The sequence below is a fragment of the Pseudorca crassidens genome, chromosome 10, assembly GCF_039906515.1.
Source record: "Pseudorca crassidens isolate mPseCra1 chromosome 10, mPseCra1.hap1, whole genome shotgun sequence".
Taxonomy (NCBI): domain Eukaryota; kingdom Metazoa; phylum Chordata; class Mammalia; order Artiodactyla; family Delphinidae; genus Pseudorca; species Pseudorca crassidens.
The window spans coordinates 21,230,951-21,242,670 of NC_090305.1; the positions used below are offsets into that span (position 1 = coordinate 21,230,951).

The following is an 11,720-nucleotide window of genomic DNA, read 5'->3' on the forward strand; positions in this document are numbered from 1 at the left end:
TGACCTAACTAAAGGATAGTTTCATCAGATGATGAAATTCTTAAAATTCCACTCAGCAGCCGTTTACATTTTCTTTAGGATTTAATTCTAATGGGAACTAGAGTTTGTCGATTAAAAATATTAAGAACTTATTTAATCCCATATTAGTAAATCCTTGGTCCTATTTCTTTGGGACTCATGTGTTCATTTAATGCACTCTTGTAGTAACTGAGGATACAGCAGTCAATTCAAACCTAGAAAATCTACCTCCCTGGAATTTACTCTAGGTGAGGGAGCCATAAATAAACATGTGAATATATAATATGTAAGATGATACACATCCTGTGAAAACCATAGGGAGGAGATAAGCCATAGAGCATTATGGGGACTCATTTTAGATAGGGGGTAAATGGAGATTACCTCTTAAAAGTATTACTTGCTCAGAGACCTACATAAATTAAAAAAACGAGACAGTCAGATACTAGAGGAAGAGTATTTCAAGTAGAGGGAACTGAAAATGCAAAAGCCTTAGGACAGAAAATGTGTTTTTCTTGGGCACAGCCAGAAGGCCCATTAGGCGTTGAACTTAAAGGGGGGTGGGGGGGAGGACACCATAATATAGGACTTCGGGTGTGTAAATTAATGTGTATAAGTAATCAAAAGCAATAGCAACCCTGATCTCTGAGATAATAAATTTGATAATACAGATTAGCTAGATAGAAAAAGCTGTGGAATCCAACCCACTTTTTAAAAAAGACACCATAAAAACAGTATTGACTGGGTGGGGGGGTCATGAATTGGGAGATTAGGATTGACATATATACACTATTGATACTACGTATAAAATAGATAACTAATGAGAACCTACAGTATAGCTCAGGGAACTCTACTCAATTCTCTGGTGACCTAAATGGGAAGGAAATGCAAAAAAGAGTGGATATACGTATGCGTACAGATGATTCACTTTGCTGTACAGTAGAAACTGACACAACATTGTAAAGCAACTACACTCCAATAAAAATTAATTTAAAAAATAATATCGAGTTTATTATGAAAGATTGAGAACATAGTTTATAATTCAATACAGGATTTATTTGCTACTCCTAGTCTTTGCTTGCAGAGCCCTGTCGAATGAAGTGATAATAAAATGCAAGACACCCAGGAAAAAAATTATGGTGATATAGTGATGTAGGTTGAGTTTTCTGGAAGCAGATGCTGAGATGGAGTTTGGGGTGCAAGATGTTTATTAGGGACCAACATCTGTGAAGGGAGGAAGGAACTAGGATTAGACAGAGAATGTCAAACTGTGATACAGGCCAGACAAACATGTGGGGAGCATTGGAGCCTGTACTGCCTGTCAGAGTTGCCCCACACTGGGTGAAAATGTCTCTGGATCAGGCTTTACTTCTGCCACTGATGACTGCCCTGAGGAAGGGCGTGCCTTGAGTTGGGTGGAGATCTGCAACTCTGGGGAACCCTGGAGATAAGAGCTGCTGCCTATCTACTAAGCGCACTCTGCAGTTGGGCAGCAAGTCTTTCCTTGGTGGGGGATCTGGATACTGCATCTCCATGTCTATGACATACATTAACATGAATATAAATATCAGTGTTGAGTAATGTCTGTGATGGTATTTGTAAAACTGACTTTAGCATACATAGTTTCTTTACCTTCATCGGGGAATTTAAAAGGGATGTGTTTTCTTTTTAGAGAAATGAGAAAACTTACTTTCTAAAAACCTTTACTAATTTCATATACTCCTGTAAGAGTTTTAGACGCCACAATCATTGCAAATGGAAGGTGATATAAAACAATAAGGAATAAGAGAGAATCTTCCACTGGCCTTTTCTCCGTCCTCCAGATCCAATAATCACTTCACTTATCCAGTCCTGGGTTCCAGTTTTGTACCATAATGTGAAGGCTTCAAAGTGAATAGTTGAGGCCCCCAAAGAGAAGAGAATGAGGCTTTAAAGAAAACATGGAAGAGATATTCAGTACAGACCATTTATGGGCTACATATGTAACATGAATGCACTTGAGGTGGGTATCGTTCCAGTTACAATTTAGAAAAGAAATGCTATGGGACTGAATGTTTGAGCCCCCTGCCCCACTTTCATATATTGAAATCCTAACCCCGCAATGTGATGGTATTTGTTGGTGGGGGCTTGGGAGGTAAATGGCTTTAGATGAGGTCATGAAGGTAGAATCTTCATGGTGGGATTAGCACTGTTGTAAGAAGAAGAAGAGACCAGAGCTCCCCACCCACTCCTGGAGCCCACAAAGAAGAAATCACATGAGCACACAGAGAGGTGGCAGCACCCGCAAACCAGGAAGCAGGTCTTCACCAGACATGGAATCTGTTGGCACCTTGCTCTTGGACTTCCCAGATTCCAGAACTATGAGAAATAAATGTTTGTTGTTTAAGCCACCCATCCTATAATATTTGTCATAGCGGCCCCAACTGAGTAAGACAAGAAAGCACAATGTAATTTATTCAATCAGATTCTCAATTTGTAAGAGATAAAGCTATAAATCAAGATATTAGCTACCTCAACACAGAACCCACACATAACTGCCTTCTCTTAACTATCTGGTCTTATACACTTTGGTCTAAGGTATGAGTAGGAATGTTAAAGAGAGATGTTGAAAAATTTGTACATGGACAATTTTGCAATCATTGATTGGTTGGGGAAAGAGATTGACTGATATCCACAGGATAGATCATCATTTCTACCCCATTCTTAAGAGCCTCCTTCACGGTGAAAGCCCTCTGGTGGTCATTTTGGGGTAACTCATATACTGACTGTGTCCTTGTACATTACACTCCACAAGACCTTCATGATAATAATTTTCTAGTCATGTTTTCCATGTCCTTGATTAGCTGGATAACTCACCAGTCACTGTCTATAAATTAGTAAAGATACATATAGACTCGCTTTTCCTGCATCAGGCCAGATTCCCTACCATAAGAAGTGGACAACCAGATGTACCACCCAATATTCTGCTGACAGGGGGATTTCTTTTCACTACTCTCTCTCAAGACCTCCCATCTCTAAGTGGAAGCATATCTTGTAGTGCACAGATATCCAATTCTACTAGTGCTAAAATGCTCTGCAAAGCCGCTCTAACAGGGCCATGATTGTTAATCCTTTGTTAACTGGTCATAGGGGGTTTACAAAGAGGTTATAAAAAAGAGTTGAAGGAGAGGTAGCAAAGCAAGAGAAACAGCACAGGAGTCTGAGCATTATACATCTTGCTCAGACCATCACAGATCTGGTCTTGTCTATAGAATTTCCTTTTAAAATGAAATGCTACTGTGATATCCATCTTTATAATTTGGTAGACCATAGGACACCCAGTTCCTGGTGAATATTTTGGGGCGCATATTTGCTTTATGTCCCACTGTCAGGCATTCAGTAATTAAAATGGCTCAGTAGATGCTAGAAGCTACTTTTCAAATAAATGATAGTTGTCATCAGAGTAAGACTTGGCCTTATTCTAAATCCCCAGGTGTGATACTCTTCATGAGTTTTGCAAGAGTCTCCTTAGAGCGTTTCTGTCTGCCATGCATAACTCCAGACCAATGACTCTTATGCATCATAAAGCCTAAGTGGCAGGAAATGGGGCCTACTGAAAACCAGCAGGCTTACAAACTATCTGATAGCTGGTGAGGGGAGCATATCCAGATATGGTACATGTCACTTTGGGGAAATAATAATGTTAGTAGCTCAAAGGGTAGCAAGAGAACATTTCAGATGAAAGGAATAAAAGCTGGTAGGAAAGATCCTACAGAGGTTATTATTATTATTACTATTACTATTATGATTTGGCCACACCACATGGCATCTTAGTTCCCCAACCAGGGATTGAACCTGGGCCCAAGGCAGTGAAAGCGTGGAGTCCTAACCATTGAACCATCAGGGAACTCCCCCTACAGAGATTTTTAAAAAATAATATAGGAAAGAGAGGGAAGGGTTGCTGGAGCTATGCCCCTGAGTAAGAGAGAATTTTAAATTTATTTTTAATAGAAAATTTAGGAAAGTCGGAAGTAGAAAAGTCCATGGCATTGATAAACATAGAGCTAGCAGGTTGGATTAGGCCACCCTGTCTCTTATCCTACTCAGAATCACTGTAGTAAAAGTGTCAGGCAAAATCCTCAGAAAGGCTTTCAAAAATAAAAAGCACAAGAAGAGAGGCCATTTTCTAGGCCTGTGCCACACCAAGGACTAACACACAGGATTGGCTTTTCTCTCTTCTTATAGAGAAGCACATGCAAATCAGTCCAATTGCCAAAACACCCCAGCAGAAAATGCAGAAAAGCACTTGTGTCCATAAATAGGGTGCTTTCTAAATAGGGTGAGAGGAAGTCCCTGAGGGAAAGAAAGGAAGGAGAAGTCCAACTCAAACAGGCCTGAGACAAAAGCAGCCTGCATTCCCTGTACAGGCAGCATTTCCTTTCCTTCAGCTAGACTGAGCTCATTTCCTTGAGACAGAAAATCCCTAGCTCTCTTCCCTGATCAAATTAATACTGGGAAGCAGGTAATTCTTCAGCAAACCTGCCAGTAATTAGGGTGGCTTTGTGTGATCTAGAAGAAAGGAGATAAAGAAAACCTCAGAAAATTAAAGACATCATTTTGGCTCTGCTGAGAAGCTTTATATGGTCAGCTGCTGAGGTAATTCTGAACTCCTTTGCCTTCATTTTCTAACGATATTTCCTACCCACAGCCTCTGCACACAATAAAGCCATTTGCCTGGCCACATACTGTTGGGAGAAGTTGCCTCCATAAAGGATTGGACTGGAATCTCTGTGCATTCATTCATTCATTGTGCGCCCGAGCAATATTCGTAAAGAGCTTACTAAATGTGGAACCCTGGCGATAGACTATTGAACACGACAGTTATCTCCCCTTGGAGCACAGTTGGGGAGGGGACGGAGGGAGGGAGGAGACTGACATTAATTTAAAATAACTCCAGTAACTAATACATCATAAGAAACTGATATGGGAACACTGACAGAAAAATAAAAAAAGGGTCATGGAACAGAGAAAATAAATTTGACTTAGACGGAGAGGAATGTGTTGTGTGGAGAGGGGAGCTCAGGAAAAGCTTCCCCAGTGAATTCAGTGGAGAGCTGAAGCATGAATGGAATTTAACCAGGTAAAGAGAAGAAAGGAAATCATTCTGTACCAAGGAAAGAGCATGTCCAGGACCCTGACTCTACAGTGCGCAGGCAGAGTTGTCTGTGACGGGGTGCGGGCGGCCCGTAGAGCTTCCAGGCCATACAAGAAGTACTGTTCCCTCTCCCCCTCGGGCAACTGGCAAAACTGGGAGAAACAAGTTTCAGTGAGATGTAAGCACTCTGAGACACTGAACATTTTCTCAGTTGGGCAGGCTGAGTCCAGGGGCGCGCCAGATTCACAGGTGTATGGGTCAGGATGGAGCCATATCCCTTCCTTTGAACTCACTCTTGGAACCTGATATGATGCCAGATTCTATGCCAAGCACCTGGAGATTCTGACTAGTTTGGCCAAAAATGGGACCCAGTAAGGTTCAATTCGAAGCAACACCCTCTGCATTCTATCGCTGGAGGTCTGAGGACCACGCTTTCTAAAACTAAGCAAGAGACCTGCATGGGCTGGAAGTGGAAGTGAGAATAGTCAGTCCGCAAGTGTTAGCAACCCCAGAGAGGAGCCATCATGTTTGGAAAATTCCATGTAGTGAAACTTAATTTTATTCCTTTTGGTTTGTTTGCCAGGAGCAACATACTGTATTAGCAAGTGGAGGAGCAGAATAGGGCAATAAACTGAGAAGGCATTTCTAAATAAAGACGGAAAACAAAGTGTATGTTTCTTTAGATGACAGAAATAGACGTTCCTGAGGAAAGAGCAGAGGTAGAGCTCTAAAGCAGATGCTTCCTGGTGCTGTGCTGTGATCATACAGTGGTTAGTACTCTGCGTTGTGGCTGCAGTAAGCTCGGTTTGAATCTGAGTCACAGCAGGATCTTTATTCCTCATATATGCATCACCGATTTCTTTCAACACTGCCATGGAGACAGCCTCTCTAAAACCTTTGCAAAATTGAAACAAATGTTCAGCATCCTGCCCCCACTGGCCAGCCAAACAGAAAGTATCCATGGTTTTGGGGGGTTTTTATGTTTTTTGGTTTTTTTCTCCAATTCTTCTCTTCCCAACCATACCCATGTCCAACACTCCTGCTGGCATTGGCTGGAAGTCCCAATGAAGAAGTTGAGGTAATAACAATAAAAATAGAAAACTTCCTTTTAAACACGATGAAATGACTGTTTAAATGCAGATCCGGTTTATTGTGGCAATCTTTTCTTGCACACAAAGGACTGATTATGAATCACACATTTCTATTTTTCTTCTTTTGGATGCATTTTATTGTTTTTTGATTTTTATTTTAGCATAGTTGATTTACAATGTTGTGTTAGTTTCTCCTGTACAGCAAAGTGAATCAGTTATACATATACATATATCCACTCTTTTTAAGATTCTTTTCCCATATAGGTCATTACAGAGTATTGAGCAGAGTTCCCTGTGCTATATATACAGTAGGTCCTTATTAGTTATCTATTTTATATATAGTAGGGTGTATAAGTATCGTGGTTAGGTCAGTGCTGAGAAACTAAACTTTGATAATCTGGGAAAAATTAGAGGAACTTTTAGGGGGTGGGATCATGACTCAGAAGAATAGCCACTATCTCTAGCCTCTTCAGTTTCTTGAGTGAGTTAGAAAGAGGCAAGTGGACTGGGTAAGGTGGGAGTGGAAGAGCGTTGGTCTGAAGTGGGGAGGTGGCTGGAAAGCAGAAGCAGTAGATGCTACCTGGGGACCACAGTGAGACGACTAAAAAGAAGCAGCTCCCCAGAGGAGCGGGGACTTCACTTTTCATAGCACAGTGCTCTGAGATACACATGGCACCTCATCTCCCTGGGCCTTATAAATTTTCAGTGCTCAAAAAAATACTGTCTTCTTTCTCATATTTTTAGCAGCTTATTAGAAGTTTCAGCATGAAGGTATCTTCTTCGATTTCCTAAAGCCTTCCCTTCATAGGACTAAAACAGCCCCCACTTCTTACCCAAGTGTCCACCTGACACGGATTCTGAAACTCGACCCAACAAAGCTTCAGAGATATTGTAATTAAGCTGAAATGTCTTATATTTTCGGTGTCATCCCTTCAGCAGCCCAGGTTTGAGGCTGCTTCCCAGTAGTCTAACAATATTCCCAGTAGTCACAATGACCATCCATGTTCATTTGGATCACATCTTCTTCAATTTTCTCTTTTGTGTGTGTTATTTCTACTCAATTTTATAAGGGTGAGTTCAGGGATCAAGTATGTATTAACCCAGACTGGCTCCTATCAATTTTTTTTCCCCACCAGTGAGTGAGGCAACTCAGATTTAGAACAGAGACAAACATCTTGATCTTTCAATTCTCTAGAACATACTCTCTCCAGCAGTTATTGGCCTGAGTAGCGGAAATGCATGTACTATGGCCCAGAGGCTACTTCTTGGTAAGAGGGTTAGGGTCCTAAATCTGGCGCAGAATTAACTTGTAGTGCCAGGCTAGTAATGGGTTAAAGAAGACCTACACTTGGTGATTTGCTCAGAAAGTAGAGAGCTTGCTTGGCATGCACCACGTGATACTTAGTGCCAATACATTTCTACTAGACATGTCAGTTTCTCTGGTTCACAGTTATATTGTGTAGCTTTGCATGACATCACTAGCAAATCGGATATAAACTGACCAGGGGAATTACAAGATTAAAAATTTGTATTTTCCAGGTGTCCTTTTATGATTGCTTGAATATTGGTTGGGAACATCATTCACAACCTGCCAATCACATTTGCAGAGGGAAAACTGCCCTCCTCTACCTATGGCACTCATGGTCTGCTTTTTAATTTCTCTGTGCCTCCTCATCCTCATCTTTCAATGGAAGTTAATGAGAGTTACCACTTTCTACAATTGTTCTAAAGATTTAAGGACATAATATGCATGGGGCACTAGCTCAGTGAGGTACAAACCAAAAACATGACAAAATAAGCCATTGTTGTTATTGTTAAATAAGTAAATAAATAGGATTGCTATCTGTGCCTTTGTAGTAGTAATGTAAACACTGATACCGAACTCAGCATCTACTTAAAGTGACTACAGTCCTCAGCTATTTTGATGGTGATAAGCTAATTCCAGCCATGGCTGGAAGAGTTTTGTCTGTCCTCAGAATTAAGGTTCACTTCAAGATTTCAGCTAGGCTATTTATTAGCCCCATGCCTGCCAAAATGTTTGCCATAGGGCTTCCCTGGTTGCGCAGTGGTTGAGAGTCCGCCTGCTGATGCAGGGGACACGGGTTCGTGCCCCGGTCCGGGAGGATCCCACATGCCGCGGAGGGGCTGGGCCCGTGAGCCATGGCTGCTGAGCCTACGCGTCCGGAGCCTGTGCTCCGCAACGCGAGAGGCCGCAACAGTGAGAGGCCCGCGTACCGCCAAAAAAAAAAAAAAAAAAAGTTTGCCATAGTGTTACCAAGGCTGTTTCCCCAGAATCATACCCCTGCCCCCTCCCTCGAATAGAAACCAACTACTCGTATCTAAGTTGCAGGAGGAAGCTGCAAAGAGAAAAAAATACAAGAACTGGTTAGAACCAACTACACGCAAGATGGCGGAAGATTTGACTTCCAGTAGACCTTGAGCCTCATTATATGTTTATTAGAATACATTAGTATGCTAAATGACACACCCACCAGCACCTTGACAGTTGACAGTTACCATGACAACAATGGGACAAGCTCGTACAAGGACTGAAAAGGAGGATTGCATCAGTTCTGGGCCTAAACCACACCGGTGTTCTCAGATGAGTCATGAATATTCCACCCACTCTTTCCAATTCCCTCCCTTCTACCTCCATTCTCCTATATACGTATTTGTTTCATTATTTGCCTTGTTCTATACTGTGCTATCTATTCTGTTCCATTGGTTTATTTATCTATCTCTGCAAAAATACCACACACATTAATTACTATCCTTTAAAATACATCTGACGTTAGAAAAGAAAGCACCACTAACATTCTTTTCTTCTCTTTTAAATTAATTTAGTTTGCTAAAGCTCTCTAGTTCTTCCAAGTATTAGAATCTGTTGGAATTTTGATTGAAATCTCATTGTATATATATAATTTTAAAGAAATTTTGTATTTTTATTTTATAGAACTTTTGCTCTCATTAATATGTTGTATCACTGCATTTATTTAGGTAGTTTTTTATCTTTCCATAATATTTTATAACTTTCCCTGTGAAAGTACTGTACATAATTTATCAGATTTATTCTTAGGTATAATTTTTAAAACCTTATTTTCTATGTATTTCTGAATTAAAATTATGAACAGTTATCTAGCAAATGTGCTAAACTCATTTATTGATTTTAAACATTTATTGATTCTCCAGTTTTCTCTGTAGATATCATCTGCAACTAATGATTACTTATTTATTCCTTTTCACTCCTTATACATATTTTCTAATTTTAAACCAGCCTAACGAACTATTATTACTCCTCCCACATGGAATAAGTAATCATATTTTTATTTGCACAATTTTCAATAGGTCTTATTATTTCAACCCCAAATCCATCCACCAGTTATTTAAATCTCTTTTCAGGGTGTTTATCCACATCCAGGTTTCTCTCAACTTCATCTCCTTGAAGAATTCTTCCCCAAACGTTTCTGAACTCTTACAGTCTGGTCTTGCTTCCCTTAACACTCCACATATATGATATTCTCGTCATCCTGGACTATCCCTTCACTTATCTCCTATGTTGCACTTGCATCTCATACTTTCTGTATCCCAAGTCTTCCTACTTCTTAACCCACACTTTCATTTTGGTAGAACGTATCCTCCCATGGATCCCAAGAAAGGAAGTACTGAAGGTAAATTATACAAGGATGTGTATATTTGAAAATATACAAATATATTTGTATATATATCTCTTTTACACTCATACTTGATGGATACTTGGGTTTCATATCGGATTCTAGGGTGGATTTCATTTCCTTTCAGATTTGAATCCATTGCTTTATTGTCATCTAGCTTCTGGTGCCAATTTTGAAAAGTCAGCTACTCTGTTAATTTATCCTTTCTGTGACTTTTCAAAAATCCCTTTTACTGACTACTCAGTGATCCCTGCCTGTCTAGATTTTTTTTAGCGTTGTGATATGTACCTAATTTTTTGAGGTTTATCATCCTTGCATTTTCCCTATTCTTTATATCAGGAAGTAATTCTACTTAGATATTGCACATCCTAGAATTTTCCTCTAATAAACTTATTATTTTCTCTGTATCACTAACTTTTTTGCTTGATATTCCAGGATATTATCACACTTTATGATCTGTTTATTAAATTTTCATTTCTAATAATATATTTTTATCTTACAAAAGCCTCTTTCCTTGTGTAAATACACTTATCTTTATTTCAGTATTCAGTGTTGTCTCCCATCTCTCTGAGTATATTAATATTGGTTTATTCTCAGCATTGTTCTACCTATGTAGCCTTTGTTCATACGTTGCTCTTTGTTTCTGTTTTTGTTATATTTCTTTAATACATTCTTCAGAAATATCATGATTCTGACTTTCTATTCATGGTTTAGAGCAGGATATGTGAAAGGCTATTGCCAGCTCTGACCCGTTGGATGGGTCGAAGAGGGTTGGGAAGATCACTGGGTAAGGTCAAGGTTTTCATAGATGTCTCTTGTCTTTAGTCTGGAACCTCAGCCATCAAACACATCAAATGCCTCTCAGGACAGCGATCTCTGTTTTATCCTTTTAGGAGCATAAACCTGGAGGCTTCTTCCTGAGACTTCCAGGCAGGAGCTAGGAAAGCTTGACTTTCTAGGAGAGAAAACCTGAGTCCTCTGAGGAATTGAGAAATGCTGGAGGGGTCAGCCTCTGTTGAGCCCCGTCCACACATTTCTCTGGCACTGTTCCCAATCTGAGGCCCAGGTTACACCCTTTTGACCTAAAATCGGATCCTCGCCCCTCCGCCCAGTTTTACAATTTTAGAAATTCTTGCTGATTAGGCTCTCTCACTCTTGAGGTGAGAAAATGTTTATTGTCCCCAGCGCTCAGGCCTCATTGAAATCTATTTCTGCTTGACTTTTATGATGACTGGAGATAACAGAAGTAACAAGACTATTTCTTGGTGACAACCCGATGCTCCACACTGCCTCAGAGAGCTAAGCAGTGTATGAAAGTGGAGCTCCCAAAGAAAAGTCGGGAAAGAATCTGCAATTCTGTTTCATAAACAGCTCTCAGAAGCCTAATCTACAAAAACAAAAACGAAAGCGAAAAGCCCACTGTGTTAGCGTTGGAGTGAGAGAAGGAAAAGGAAGAAAAAAAAAAAAAAAATGTTTACGAGTTGGTTCTACTGGGGATCGAACCCAGGACCTTCTGCGTGTAAAGCAGACGTGCTAACCACTACACTATGGAACCACAAGTGTGCAGATTTCCTGTCCCCAGACACAAAAGTTTCTAGAAAAATACATCAGAAACTACAGCTATTTGATTCAAAGATAGATGACTTGGAACACAGGAATTTTTGGAGCTTAATTACATTTCTAGTGCATCTCACTCACACACAAGCTTGAAATATGTCCTCAAGTTGCATCATCTGTGAACACATGATTCTTGATTTGTGCCCCTTTGTACACTTCTAAACTAATCTATATTTGTCCAGTCACTCAAAG

The 11,720-nt window shown here is 40.1% G+C and overlaps 1 non-coding gene across 1 annotated transcript; it reads right to left on the reverse strand.

Moving 5' to 3' along the window:
- Nucleotides 1-11,393: 11,393 nt before the first annotated feature.
- Nucleotides 11,394-11,466, reverse strand: TRNAV-UAC (transfer RNA valine (anticodon UAC)). Its single transcript has one exon. It is a non-coding gene; the product is annotated as a tRNA-Val (tRNA).
- Between the last annotated feature and the right edge of the window lie 254 nt (nucleotides 11,467-11,720).